Source organism: Zootermopsis nevadensis, unplaced genomic scaffold (assembly GCF_977971745.1).
Source record: "Zootermopsis nevadensis isolate Lab colony 2312 unplaced genomic scaffold, Znev_1.0 Znev_ptg000029l, whole genome shotgun sequence".
In the NCBI taxonomy this organism is placed as follows: Eukaryota; Metazoa; Arthropoda; class Insecta; order Blattodea; family Termopsidae; genus Zootermopsis; species Zootermopsis nevadensis.
In genome coordinates this window covers 11714183-11730826 of record NW_028259161.1, presented here as the reverse complement: position 1 = coordinate 11730826, position 16644 = coordinate 11714183, and the positions used below count along the sequence as shown (strand labels likewise).

Here is a 16644-nt window from a genome sequence, read left to right as displayed (position 1 = left end):
AGACTCTTTGCTTTCTAACAAGTAAATATGCAATCGAGAGCAGAGATAACGCAGATAATTAAATTCGAAGGTGAAGGTGATTTAATGAGTGAAGATGTTCAGTAGCGAACAGGAATTATACAAAGACGTATTTTATTTCAGTATTATAAACAGGCTATGCTCATAAAAACCAAAAGAACAACATCGATACTTCAATGTCACTTCGAGTTGCATAAAACAGAAATACATACCAACTGTACAGTTTTTAAGAAATACCCGGAAAAATAGTGTTAAGATTCCTCTGATTGGCCGATGTAGTTGAAATAATTAATTCGGGTTCGAATTTATTAAGAGGAATTCTACTAAATTCGGATACAACTCCATCCTGTGGCTCGTGGAAACAGACAGGCATGGCAGATCGATCTATTTGACACCTCAGATTATATAAAATATGATTGAAATCTGACAGCGCAGAAAGTCTAGTCTGTGATTTAACCTTGTATTATGCAATCATCAGGCAAGGTAAAAGCAGGTGTAACAGGGTGCAGATAGAAGAATATTACCCTACTAATTAAATAATAAACTGCGAAGTTCACATGCGCCAATATGTCAGAGAAACAATTGAGCTTTCCCAGAAATATGGCGAGGAGAAGGAACCATTTAACAGCCCATTAGCATGTCTGAGGTGGAGGCTCTGTAACCACTAGACGCTTAGCGTCACAAACTTCATACCCCCCCCCCCCCCCCCCGCAATACTTCCTTCTCTGGCTGTACTCGAATCTGGTGTCAGCGATCTTCGCCTAGCTTCTTCATTCTAACATTTATTTAGCATTAAACCAATTATTATTTCCTGTACGCCTACATACGTCCTTAACGCTTGGGGGTAAAATTGTTTTTTCCATGCCTATTTCATTTCAATAGTTCTGGGAGGCTAGTGCCATCTCTTGTCAGCTTCTACAACTAAAAGCAACACGCTACAAGAAGCAACAAGTCGGCGAAGCTCAGCGTGGAGACGCAATGTCGCCCAGTGAAACATTCTACGACGCATTTATCTGTCATTATACAGATCTTCCGGTAAATTTGTTTAAAAATTAGACAAATGTAACAATCATTCTTAGGGACTTACACAGTTATAACATTTTCAACGTGTATTTTTTTTCCCGTTTATTCAATTCTTTATTATTAGTGTGTTGCATCAACAGCCAGAAGGCCAATTACAGATACAGTACAGAGATGAACACACGAACACAATAAAAACATAAAAGGTAACACAAGCAGAATATAAAATGCATTAATACGGAGGACGTTAATACACAAGAAAATTGCAACTAAATATATTAGCATATTTGTTAAAATAATTTATATCAATTAAGTAAATTATACTATTATAGAATGTGAAGAAGTGCGACAATGAACGTTAATTTAACGAGACTGCGAGAGTTTGAAATATTAATATTCGTTTCCATGTGCAATAAATTTTCGATACAACTGGAACACAAACAGCCGTATGTGTTTTAGTATATCTACCTATAATCCTTCCCATCCTCAAGTGACCAGTTAGCCTTTGACCTTTTCCCTGTTAGTTGCGTAGAACAGTTGTATCAGAGAATTTGTAATTTCTGCAAGATTTATCTCAAAATACCCTAATTAGTTCGTATAGTTTGAAATAAAAATAAATGTTGTGTTCTACAACTTACGTTATTTTATTACTAGACTATTTATATATACTGTATTATCTCATGTTGCTAAAAACCCAGCTAAAATCTTAATTTTAATGGAAAGAACTTCAAGCAGAACAGGCGAGGCCAGATCGTGAATCGAAGCTCGATTCTCCAAATTCCTAAGCTAGAGAGCCAAAAATCACACCTTGAAGTTCATTTCAAGACGCATGTACAGAGAATTTCATGTAGCAACAGTAGTAGCAATAAAAATGCAATTTTTTTTATAAATACATTTACGTAATATAGAAAAGTTTTTTAATTCTTGTGTGATAACAATAGTCTATTGGCACGTCTCTCAGAATTAATGTCACAGCCTTATATGACAAAACATTGTTTAAAAGTACAAGTAGGACTGGTATATAATATTTTAACCTAACGTTGGTTGCTGATATCATATAGCCACGTGTCCTGGGAAATATTTCAGAAGGAATTTCTATTTCTTAAAAATAACAATTTTATATTCAAACTAATTCCATTCTGAAAAATACTTTCTTCTGGGGTGTTGCGGTGTATTGTGGTAGAAACTGACTAACGATTCAGAGATCGTTGTTGCTTTCATCATCGAGGTAATTTATCCTGATGATGGAGCAGTAATCACTTCTGAAACGTCGATCAATTTCTACCAGACTACCCGAGACAAATCCTAGAAGACAGTTGTCTTAATACTTTCCGCCTTAAGAACCTGAAATTCACCTAATTTCATCCTCTCACTACACTTTATAGTGACTGCAACAACAATACCTTTACCCTATTCCGACACATAATTCACTTTTGAGCGCAAAATATTTTAGTTGCCAGGCTAATGGCGATATCCCAGACGAGACAAACAAAATTCAAAATTAATTTATCAGTCCATCTGAAAAAGTGCAGCCTGTAATTTTGAGTCGGATTGCTCTATACCACATTATATTTTATTCGGAATCCGAGAGAGTATAAAATCAGTTTCAATTTCGCTATGTTACTTAAAATGGCACATTGAGTGACCCAGTTTATTAAATTACGATCTCTTGAAAGATTTGTGTAACTGGATATGCGACACATTAGCCGCCCACATTAATATACTATACACCAAAAATAGGCGACAATCCCACACGCAGAGGGAGAGAGGAAAAACCATTAAAATATGAAATCCCAGAAAGGTACATTTAGCTCACCGTTGGTGTTGGAGTGATCGAAACCCGCAACACTGCGAGGGTTCACTATCCGTTATGTTGTATTACCTGTTCCCATAACATTTATCCTTTCTCTGTTCATAGCACAGAATCTAAGAACAACTAAGAACTGCTACATTTTTATTGCTGTATTTTATAAATTTACACGAGAACTCCCCACTTATAAATGTGTGTAATGCAGTAGTGCATAAAATACGCTGTGAAGAATTTAATATTAAGTTTTATGGTATATCTATACCAAATGTGTGCCTAAAATAACAACAGATTTTGTAAATCAATTTGGTATTTTAGCTTTTAAGTAGTGTTGTAGGGTTGGCAATGGGTGTTTTTTATCACTTTAAAGCCCAGTGGTAACTATGCGTACCTCCTGCTTTATCAATCAACACCCTCTGCCTTTTGTATTAATAGATTTCGTATTATTCTCAGTGCAAAAAACTATTATTTTCTTAAACAACATTAACCAGTTGATATTTGCAACTACTGCTACTCTATGTATTTTTGTGCAAAGATAGGCGACAGTAAATGGGAACCACATAGCTGTTAAATATATTATAGATTTTCAAAATTAGATAATTATTGATGTTCAGCTTTATTTTAAGTCTAATATTTCCTCTGCTCACATCTACTGTTTGTAAATGACGGTCTCATATTTCATAAAAATATTTCGTATGCAGTAGGATCTTTGGGTCGCGGGAAACTGATTTGGATACTGTGAAATAATTACAAATAATCTACAACAAAAATATAAATAAGTATCTTTAAATTTTAATTATTAAGCGATATGTATAAATATACTTTAATTTATTTCAAATTATGAATATATTTAAAGTAAATGGCAATAATAAAGATGGATAATTAATAACATGAAATAGAACATTTTTCGGTTGGGCTCGATTTGTAAGAAGTTGTCGCGGCCAGTCAATGCCACAAACCATCTATCTCACCCCCCATACACACACACACACAATATATACAAAATGGGGTTGGTGTGCCGCCATGACTCTTCGACAATATTTAGTGTACCGCGATTGTAGAAAGGTTGCGCAACACTGATCTAGCCTGCTCAGATTCGTAACAGAAAAGAAGGGCATTAAGAAGTAGGTGCAAGGTTTGTAATTTTAAAATTAATGGGTTCGGGGTGATAAGTTATACGCTGCCAGAAAATGTTTTACTTCAGTTACCTTGAAATATTGATTTATTCTACATTATAATTAATTTAATACACAATAAATAACAGGAATACCAAACGTACAATGAATTTAACAACATGACCGTTTCTTGGTGGTCATATATCAGGTAAATTTTCTTTCGTCAAGAATCCATGATAACGGATGTTTCCAGCTATGCTCCAGTAAGTAAGTCTTCATGATTCTATTGCACGAAATTTGTCGTTCATATTTCGTGAAATGATTTGCTGGAACATTAGTGCATTAGTGTTTTAGTTGGTTACAACTTGAACACAATAAGCACCAGCAGAACAATGCTTGCATGTCAACTGTACACACATTTGTTTGGTTTGTTGGCTCGAATGTTATTTAACGACACTGTTTAATCTACTTCAGTTATTCAGCCTCAGTGACACTGGTACAGATGACAGTAACGGTGATGATAAAATGATTCAACAAGCTCAGTAACAGGAAGAATTTAATTAATAATAATTTAAATAAACACAAAGACACCTTTGCGTAATCCAAATTTGTTAAAATAAATACAGCACGACGCAATTGGTTGGATTCAATGACAGAAACGCATGCTAACCGAAAACAAATTGTTTTAAGGGGATGCCTAATCCATCACACTTACATGTTGTCCATTAAAAGAAGTGCTGTGTTTGCATCCACCGGAGTCTGAACATTTTCACTGTGCACTGATTAAATGCAATCTCTCTCGCTCTCGTGCAATGATACAAAATCGTAAGAGCATAACTACACGGGACAGAGTACTTCTTGATGATGTAACAGCACACTCAGTTAATCAAGAAGTTCCTAACATTTCATGGATCCAATGTTTTATTGCCGTGTTCACAAGATCCCGCCAACGGGCTTTATCTGTGACAGATAAATTCTGTATACAACTCTAAAACATTTTTCCTCAAGATCCATTTCAATATTATCCTCTGATCTACGCCTATGTTTACCGAGTTGTCTCTTCCATTTACGATTTCCAAACAGAATTTTGTAAGATGCCCAATCGATTTCATCCTAATTGATTTTATCACCCTAATATTCGCTAAAGGTCACTAACAATAAAGTCCATTATAACATTTTCTCCAGTCTCTCATCATTTCATTCCCCTTAGGTATAAATATTCTCCTGAATACCCTCCATTAAATACCCTTAATCTCTGTTATTTTAATCTTTGCATTCTTAGATAGCAGACCGGAACAAAAAAGTTTCCGAACTGTATAAAAAATTCCATTTGGCCCTATAATTCTGAATTAGAATTTATGCATGTAAGTATGTGTTTATTATGCACGTATACACCTAAATGCATCACTGCAACCGATCACGGTTTCTATTCATTATTTCCCCTTACTTGGAAGGTATCAGGTTCTACTCTGGGTCGGGCCAGTGGCCAAGCTCAGATTCTTGTGTCCTCCTCAGTTCCTCAAGCGGAATGGCGGTACAGTGCTCTGAAATGGTCCATGATCATTTCCTCCTTCAAGCATTGCCAATTCAACATTCCTCTCTTCCAATCACACGCTCAGTGACTTCAGTATTAAATAAAACAGATTTAATGTATACACGTACGTCAACACATTACATTTTCATTTTATCTGAAATTTAATGATTACATCGAAAAGTCTTGTTTAAAGTAATGAGAGTCCTCCTTGATCGGACTGCATCTTCTCCGACATGATATTTCTGCGGAGAAGTCTAAACAGAACAATTTAGGCGTAAGATGTTACGTGTGATGCAGACAATGGAGCCACTCTTACAAGTGTGTGTGAATCATTATGGCAATGCAAATACTTTTTCGGTTGCAGAAGAAAGCAGTGCAATTCGACAACTCTACCGAAAAATTAAGTGTTATGTTAAAAGATTACTATTTTCTGACATGTGTAATCTCGCCCTGATGATGGAAACAGTTAAGAACCTCTTAAACCTTGGTAAAATTCTACGAAACTACACGACAAAACATCCCAGAAGGGTCTTCTTTGTAACTGCCACCGGAAGAAATCTAAATGTCAAAGGCACGTGATCACAAATTGCAAATGCAAGAATCAAAATCCCACGTCTTGCGTGCAGAAAAATAATAATTAATAAGAAGTGACCTGTGTGTTCCAAATGTAACATACATTCAGCATAATCGTTAAATATTTGCACTATTTCGGGTGCAGAGAAGCAGACTGGGAGACTCAACGTGTTGGAACCACTGAAGAAATATCGTACGGGTTACGAATAAACCACCTATGTGATAAACACGAACAACAAGGACCAGTGCGGTATGTTCAGCGATAACGCTCTGAATTTTTATTTGGGTAAATGGGAACCTCGTAGAAGGCCGAAAGAAAACTGGAGGTTAAATGTAAGATAAATCTTTGGGAAACAGGCTGTAAAGATCGAAGGATCGTTTTCAATGGTTAGGTGCCGTTAGATCTTCGGGTTCTACAGCCACACTGTTAGAATATATCAAGATAATACGCCTAATTTAAATGTAAAAAGCAAAGAAGTATGGTGATAAACTATAGATGTAGTTATTGTATCATCAAAGACTGTCAGAACTACATGTTGGCGTGAGATCAGCTACACGCTCCGGCCACCTCATCTCCCGAAGAAACTATATAGAAGCCGAGACAGAAGGCTAGATGAGTGCCAGAAATGATCTGCCCATGGTTGTTACGAAAAAATCTCTATCCCTGACGGAAATCGATGCTAAGTAATGGAATAATTTTACCTTTTCATGCATTTACAAGCGTAACTCATATTGACCTAAAGATTGAAAACACATTTCAAATACGAGCCACATGATAGACCATAAAAGTATTACAAAATAATCAGGATGTAAGTCAAAATAAGTTAGTCGTCACAACTAATACAAACCTATTAATTTTCGATGAGAAAGAGAATAAGAATAAACTGGATTCGCTACATCTCAGCTGTATTATCCATTACCAACGAAGGCAGCGTGTGGAAATACTTCCCCAGCGAAAGAACCTCTTACCTTGTCAGTAATCTAACAACTTTCTGAAATAAAAGAGCTGCTCTGATGGACAAACCAAGAACTCCATTCGAGTTTATCACACCCTCACTGGCCACAACGTAAATGGAAAATGACTGTCAGTAATTAAACTCCCGACATTTTAAGTACTTCAAAAAGTTCAGCACGTCTGTGAGTGAACGTTTTTGCACAAGAGGGAGTTAAGTTTTTATTTGTCGCATTGTATATTTTCATTATGATTGATGTATACAAGATAGTTTTCTTGAACTGACAATGGGCTCTGATGAAATTAAGAGCTTACCAGATTGTGCGAGAAGTTGCTCTATGTGTTTGTCATGCAGTGTAGAGGGTGAATGATGCTACCGTTGACGGCGATGGTGATGATTTGGTGTTGGTGACGGCAAGAAGAGAAAAGGTGGGTAGGTGTGAGTCCGACTGATACCAGCGCTACTGTATATTCAAGCTGATGGCGAACGTTCCGACAGGAGGACGTGTTCACCAATTACAGAGCCGTCAGGCGCGACTAAAAGATTCAAAACGTCCTTCCAGTGACAAGTTCTAAACCTATACTCAACACTAACTATCCTGTATATGGCAGAGTTGACACGGGCACACGCCACGGCTCTGCCTAGCCGAGTGGATGCTTGCCACCATGTTTCAAACTTTAAATTACGGGCTCGGACATTTCCGAAAGCCGGACACAATTTTACACTTAACCCATCCAGAGAAAATTACCTCTAGCTAAACATTTTACTAGCTGTCTCTCCCCTCCACACTATTTCGCTCTCTTTTCTCTTACTATCTCTTTCTCTCCTGCTCACTCTGTGAATATGAAATGAGGAATTGACAATGGACAGGGAAAACAGAAAGAGAGACACAAAAAGTAAGCGCAAAATATAAAATTGTAGTGGAAAAGTGGATCAAGACACACTCACAGAAAGTCAGTTAACATTTTACAAGACTCTGCTTTTATAGCCAGCAGTTCGTACCAATACTTCTGTAGCCACGTCGAAACAATGGACGATAATGAGGTAATTAAAGGTTATTTACATTAAATAAATGAATTATACGAGTAACAGTTAAATGTACGCATATTTTCAGAGGTTTTAGGACCTCAAGCCTAACAATTCCAATGTAGTCGTGCCAAAATTTACCAGACTCGCTTATCACGATCTGGCATCGAAGTAATATTGTTAGTTGTGTAAGATTTGAGGTTTTCACAGCGGTGAGTATGAAGATTTCTGTCTTCTGGGTTGTTGCGCTGTGTAGTCTGGTCGATGTTAACCAACGTTTCAGAGGTCATACTGCCTCCATCATCAGGGCGACGAGTATGAAGATTTCTGTCTTCTAGGTTGTTGCGCTGTGTAGTCTGGTCGATGTTAACCAACGTCTCAGAGGTCATACTGCCTCCGTCATCAGAAACGTTGGTTAACATCGACCAGACTACACAGCGCAACAACCCAGAAGACAGAAATCTTAATATTGTTAATTGCTCATCTAATAATATAACACAAACAACTTTGTAAGAAAAATATAAGTTTTAAACGCAGAAAAAGTCAAATATGGGGTATGACATTCTTCCATAAGGGGAGATCCAATTGAGGAATCGGTTGTGGTACTATATACCAACTGACACAGTTGTCATATGGGTCAAGGCTGTGCAAAGTAAGATCCATGGCCACTAGCTGAAACAATATGGCCGTATCAATAGCTAACCGAGACATGAAAAATAATAACGTCAATAAACAGGAATAATATGTTTTAGGTCATTAAAAGCAGTAACCGAAAAAGAGCTAACTCTTTCGAAATAAACGTCGACCCTACAAAAACAAATAATGCAAATATAAATGTTAGTATACCTCGCCTAATTTTTTTTTATACAGATATGATGTTGTTATTGGGAGGGTTAGCACAGACCGTAGTAATTCTGAATTATTTTAAACTTTTCTGAACACACAGAAAATCTGAAGGGGAGAGGCCATCTGGTATACATGTGTATATGAGACGATAATATTAAAGTGGATATTAAATATGATGAGGCCGTGGAATGGATTCATTGAGAGGATGATATTAAAGTGAGTAGCAAGTATAATAAAAGGGTGTGGACTCATCTGGAGAAAGGTAGGGACCAGTGGTAGGCTAATACAAACACGGTTAATTTGGACATATTGACATAATTAGTTTAGTTTGAATAATGTATTAAGAACTCATCATTAGAACACCAGTTCACACTTTTGCAGTTCACTTCCCAGACTTTCTGTGCCAGTCTCAGCGGCAGAGACACTGAATGTGTATAGGGATTCACCACCCAATCAATACGTCATTTAGCAAAGTATCAAGTTAACTGTATTTGGAACATACGATATACACAGGGGATTCCCTTGAGCATCGGGCTCCCCTTGTTTCCCCCTACACCCCTGGCCCAATCGATGTCTGTTCAAGTCTCCAGGGGGCACTGGCAGACTGGCGAGGAACATAAAACAATATGGCGCCGTCCATACACTCGCTGTTTTAAACTGATTGAGATGAAGGAATGGTCCTAATGAAACCGGGAAGTAGGGGCTGAGATATGGTATTGGGTGCACGTGTTCGGTGTATCTGTATCGTAAACGAGTGGCAACATCCCGGAGCAAGTGCGCGAGCTGTATCTGTCACCGCTGAGCCTGTCCTTCGACGACTGACAACGTACACCTGAATTAAAATTCCATGTTTCAAACAAAAGTAAGGTTAACCCGATATGAAGTCTGAACATTTCTGACGACGGTATGTTATAATTTAAAAATTTGTTTCATTAGACTATGTCCAGCATCTGAATTATAAATGAAATCACAACGTTTCGGATGCTGGATTCTGCTTCCATCTTCAGGTAAAAAAGGAAGAGAACAGCAACCCTATCTATTGGGTCCCCAGGTTAAACAGGTCTGGTCTAACGTCATTTGAGGCTAGCTCAGCCTGAGATCCCTACAGATAGTTTGTTTTCTTTCTTACCTGAAGACAGAAGCATAATCCAGCTATCGAAACGTGATTTTATCCACAATTTAGACTAATAAAACTCTCATTCTAATACTCGCCAAATCTCACACCAGTTATCATGTTATAAACTAATAAATCTGATCTAGCCTAACCTGTAACTCAGAAACCTCTTAACACATGATGAATTGTCACTTCATGTACGTATATATTCTGTTATATACAACTTATAATTGGTTCTGTAAACAGAGAACTGTTCTTACTTTCACTCTATTTTGTTCCACTGGTTTAAACTTCAGCGCAAAATCGTCCGTGAGGTGTTCCAGCACCTTCAAAGTGACACCCATTCAAATCATTAGTCAAATGAATAGCCTGCCTTGGCTTCAGCTTTGCCATCGCCCTAATTATGAAAGCAGCAAGCACTTCTGAAACGTCGGTAACCTCGTACCACACTACACAGCGCTGCAAACCAGATGACAGTCATCTTCAAGTAAACACATTATGTTCTTTCTACCAGAGCGAACTTTTGGGCACGATCTTGGTAGATCATTTTAAGTGAATGGCACCTAATTAGTAAAATAAGAATGGGAAAAGCTAAACAGAACATGGCATGTACAAATGATATTTAACCGGTGGAGAGACGAATTTGTTTAAGTAAGACACTACTATGAATGATTACAACTTCTGGCTGTGCGCTTATAAATCAGCTTTTACTATAAGCAGTGTTTTTTGGTTCCTGTGACGTGTCTAGGAATACGTACAATGTTTTTAAATCGCCACACAATACGGAGAAACTCCACTTGACGGAGACTACAATTAACGCTCTGCGCTCTAGCAAATGATCTCGCAGATCAAGCGCATCCCGTTCCTTCCGTTATCGTGGACAGTATACAGTTGGGACCCCTGACGCCCTTTCACCCCTCCCCCCCGCGGGCTTTCAGATTCAGGACATGTCAGCGGCAGCATACGTACCCCTGCTGATAGGCAACCCCGCCAGCTACACTGAAACACGCAACGCACATCACCTTGTCACTGCCCCTTGAAAGATATACACTCCAGTATGCAGATTTCAACGCTCTAACGGCTTTATCTACAGAGCACTAATTCAGCAGTCGTCTTCAAAACAATATAGCTATTTGTAGTGCCTCTAGCAGCCTGTAAATTATTACGCAGGAATGTGTAGTAATAACTTTATGTACATTTACTAGTAAGAATTTGACACTCATATAATCTTCTTTCTCCTTCCATATGATACCAAGATCCTTAGAAAAACATCAGAACTTTGTATTTAACAGCAGGTAAATACCTAGACAGAAATGGGGAGAAGATTGTAAAATGCTATCAATCTCCTGATAAGAATGATTTTTTAGCTTGATTACGAAATAAATGGTTTTGTCAGATCTGATCAGTTTTTATGTAATAGTAAACGAAGTTTAGATCGAACAGAACTGAATTTCAATGTGATCAATCCCTTTTCTAGGCAAATTACAGTAACATGAGCGACGCTGGACAGTCAGAAATGGGTGTGGGGGTTTTGCTGCTAGAAGGGTGATTGAGTGGTGGTAGAAATGGGGACAAGGGTTTGAAGTTAACGTGACTGACCAAAATCAAACTAACATGGCGGGTGGCGACACATTAGAGAGCAGCACAGTACAAAGTTTCGCAAACAACATAACGCTGTCCATCCATATACATGCATATCCTATATATAGCTAGCGGAAAGCATTGTTTAAAATTTCATGACGACTGCAAACACCACGATCCTTGTCACACGTATCATTCATGACATCAGTACAGTACAGAGGGTGAGGGCGACAATTCGACATGCAAGGTGACCTGAGTGGGTGTGTGTGACGATGTCCCCAGAGAAACATAGGGTGTATAGGCCTAAATGTCGCTCTGACCGGAAAATATCTGTCTGGCGTCTCGAGGCAGACAGAATCAGACGGCGTAATGACATCGGCGATGCAGGGAACTGGACTTTGTATTCGGTCAAAGGAAATTTCTGTTTTCGACGTTCAGACGTTCAAAATGGCGCAAATGGAAGTATCGGTGTCACGCAATATTTTGGATAATAGTTGGAAATATTCATCAGACCAAATGAGCTGAAGGTCAGCATTTTAATTATTTATTCTTGACGTTTTAACGACTATTAAGAGTAGCTCAGACGATAAAGTGTCGAGTGGTAGAATGATTAATATGTTTTAAAGGATATGGAAGTAAGAGGTCATGGATTAATTTAAAGTAAAATCTAGGAATTTGTTTAGTGAGATTAAGAAAAAACCAAGAAAATCTCAAAGTAGACAACTGGCGTTATATTCAAAGACGTTTAGAAATAGTTGAAAACATCTTCAAGAAGAAAATTACGAAGCAGGTTTTTGAACGTTTGCCAGACATCGTAAAATAACCAATTCCTTGCAAAATGTAAAAAACCACTTTTACAATTCCTGTGAATACACAGCTGAGGGCTTTTAAAACAAACCACGACAGAGTCCTTAAAATCTTTATTTATATTGTCTTTAAAATCATATTCCCATTTCTTTTGACGGTAGATAACCCCTTGCGTTTAAATAGCGTCAGAAGTAATAACAAATCAATCATAATAATGAGACTTAGACCCCATTGCGAGAATAATTGTAATAAATTCTCTAAAATCGAATCCCGAAGCTGTTCTAACTATGTGCACAGCAGGGACATCCGGCAGAAATATTGAACAAACTCAATTCTTGTAACCGGAACACGCCAAGAACTTAATTCATAAAGACGCTTCTCATGATAAAAAAATCACGTGATACATTCCAGAACCAAGCTACTAAACCACAATTTGTTTTGCTATGAACATTAATTACCCTATGTTGACACAAAATCTTGGGAAACTACATAACCGCTATTATCAATAAAGCACATTTAAATAAATATTATAGCTTACTTAAAACAGTTTGTAATCGGTAATATTTCAGGCAGTTATGGACTGGTTACAGATTCCTTGGACGTGGTTAGACTTCTTGTAGGGCAACAGAATTTCAGAGAGAGAGAGAGTATAATAATTCTGATGTTATACATCTACTCTATAAAACACGAATTTCGGACACATAAATTCTTATATTTTAATTCTTTAAACCCAGTGGTAACTATTAGTACCATCTACTTTAACAATCTGTAACATTGCATTTAGCCCACAGAATGTACTTATGGGTCACATATAAGTCTCAGAATATACAGCTATTATTTCCTTAAACAACATTAACCAGTTGAACATTGTAACAGAGACGCATTTTCTTTCAGGTACGGACTGTATATTTACATATTATTTAGGTGGGTTTCGATTTTAAAGGGTTAATGTATATGTGCACTGAAAATAATTAATTAAGTAGTAGTTGGGAAATTACCGTTAATTTCAACGTAATTTTTAGTTTAGAGAATATGTACAACTTTATCCCCAAGCACACCACATAACAGACTTCGATTGCGATGTTTACTATGTAGTAATTTAAGTTCTTCTTTCTCAGACGCATTTGACCCTAAATATTAAATTGTAAAATTGGTGTTCCTCATACTAACAAACATCAGATAGGCGTAACTTTTAAAACATAAATGTAATATTCCGTTACTTTATTGTTTGAAGCAACCGAATAAACCAATTTTTTTTAAAAAAAACTTTCCAAGTTCTCCATGAGTCAACAAGCCGTTGTTTTAACTTTACAAGTAAATTTCAAAAAATCAAAATTCCTCACCGTGACTTGGCTAATAACATTTCATGATGTTCAGTTTGTTAACTTATTTAATACAGAACAAAAACTGTTGAAAATCCATTAATTGCAGCTAGAATTGAAACCGGACGATGTAATGGGGTGGGGTCTAGTTATAATTGCGACTGGAAGTGTAAGCATCGGCCATACCCATCCATTCCACCAATTAAAATCTCGGAGTACATGGAAACCCTATCTTTCAGGATCCATTAGCTTATTCAGTGCTGTAAAGGGAAGGAAGGGCAGACCCCGAGACAGTAGTAGCCTGCAGCAAGCGAGCTAGCGAGCGAGGTGTTCCCTGGAGACACACGTACAGTCCGCGCACACCGACACCTCTTTCATGTGACCACCCAGCACTCTTTTTAAAACGACATATCCGTCAGTTGGTGGTCTTCTACTTCGCCCATTGGAAAGCGTAAAGTAGAACTGCACAAATCATTTGCTTCTAAAGGGCCAATGAATTTGTTTCACTATACAGAATTTTCTGAGACACTGGATGTTATACTCTTTAGGTGAGTTGTCTTATTTGTAATAATATTCCTACCAAACAGCAAGTTCTAGTGGGCAAGCAGACGATACCTTTACTGATAACAATGAAAGTGGTATGGTCAATGTGTTCTTATTGTTAGTGTATGATCGCTTTTTCAACAGAACGTATTTTAGTTTCTTGAAGGCTTACCTCGAAGAAAGCTGAAAATGCAACTTTGTGTAACTTTCAATAAGAGCCGAATTTTTAACACCTTTCGTGATAAAGTGAGCCATTGGACATGATCTAGAACCACTTTCATATAATTTCTAAATTCAAAACAGCCAATGGCTTTGCATAGGCCCACAAATATTATTCTTTTTACATACAAACAAATTCTTTCTTCCCTATTCCCACTTATATCTTATTAATTTTGTTCTTTCATTTACTTCTAGTTCTATAAAAGCATTCTCCGTCATTCCTTAATTTTACAAAGTTAGTAAATACAAGATTTCTGTCTTCTGGGTTATTGCGCTGTGACGGAGGCAGTATGACCTCTGAAACGTTGGTTAACATCGACCAGACTACACAGCGCAACAACCCAGAAGACAGAAATCTTCATACTCACCGCTGTGAGAACCTCAAGTCTTACTTAGTAAATACATTTCATCAGTCTCTTATAAGCTACTTAACCTTTACAATAAACCAATTCTTACGCTTCTTACTCGTTTTAAAATAATCAGCAAAATACAAACTCTCCCCCCGCACAGAAAATTCCATTTTACTCAAATATTTTCATCGCCCCTCAGACTCCAAGAACCAATCTTAACCTACTTCTCCCATTTCATGTAGAGCAACATGTGTTTAAAATATTTTGTCACTAACATCTGCAAATAGATTATGATATTCTGTATCTTTCCTTAAAATTGCATATCCCACATTTACTGTTATCCTTTGGACCGTACCAGACATATTCCAACCTTCTCTTATTCCATTAATTCCTCACTCAGTTCCTTATTCCAACAATATTCCTTCGTCAAATTCCATACATCGATTTATTTACCGAGGATTACAAAGTTATGAAAATAAAAATAAAATTAAAGATGTGAATAACTGCAAATCAGAATGAATTAAAATAATTTTAATGAAACGCAACTAATTTTGGGCCCATACTAAAGAGGCATAGATTATCATATATATTTTTACATCACATCCTGTTTTGGTTTAGGCATTAAACTACCGCATAGTAATGACGAAGCAGAATATGATTCTTGGGTGACGGTACAACCTGGAAAAGACACAGCCACCCCACAGCCCAACAGACAAACTTACGCATAAAACAGCCCCGAAGTAGTCGCGAGACGACACGAGCCGCTACTTTACACATCAAAGTGATGATCATTCCTGACCGTGGAGCATTTGCAGAGTCGGATTGCACACGAGACAGACGGAGAGACAATTTCAAAGGGAAGAACTTTTTGTACAATTCTGGTATGGTGAAAGGTAAAAATATTTTTTGGTTGTTTACTTTAAAGGAGTCCATAAACCACTGTACGAGTTTCAGATGCAGGATATAATTAAAAGTTGACACAATGTCCACTTCGTTCAGAATCGTAATTAGGACTACATCTATATGAAAATAGTACTATTCTGTTTAATTCATTCCACATCGAATTTTCCTTCTAATAGAATCAAATTTTTAGGGAAAAAGAGCCATAAATTCACATAACTAAATATTTTCTTAAAATCCCAATATAAATTAAACAAAAGAAACACATCCGATATCACGAATTCAGACATGTCACAGCTTTGAATTTTTCAACATTTTTTACTAAAAGATTATAAAGAAATAACATGCATTTATTACAACATACAGAGGAAAAAGAATTTGGAAACACACATGATGATTAGAGCAAGGCACATATTATTTACACCAAATGTAGTATACATGCTTTAGAAAGAATCTACAATTATGTCAGAATACGACGATGTTGGAATACTGAAGAGGGCTGAAATTCTGAAGACGAAATTGCAAACTCCTCCGAAACGTTGGTATCAATTTATAAATCCACACGACATTAGAACCCAGATCTCACGAAATTATATTTTTCTTGCACATTTAGTCATGTCCATACATCACGTGGTATTTTGCTGTATAAATGTGAGACAACTGAAAAATTATCGCTCCACGCCCTCCCGGGAGTAAGGCCATTCAAGTAAAATCTCATAGGTTTAATACAATAAAAAACGATACTTAACACCCGCCTTTAGAGAGATAGAGTCGTCATTAGGGGATGACAGATTCTGAGAGAGTGGATATACTGCCATCAACCCTGGTGTCCACAGTCAACTCCCGGTTGGGCCGTGCCTGCCCGCTAGCCGCTGATGCATGAGCAATGAGTTATTATGGCCGAACACGAGAATGC

At 37.2% G+C, this 16644-nt stretch overlaps 1 protein-coding gene across 2 annotated transcripts in view; it reads right to left on the bottom strand.

Moving 5' to 3' along the window:
* L (zinc finger protein Lobe) overlaps positions 1-16644 on the bottom strand; it is a 330367-nt gene that overhangs the window by 176078 nt on the left and 137645 nt on the right. The gene's annotated exons all lie outside the window — the stretch shown is intronic.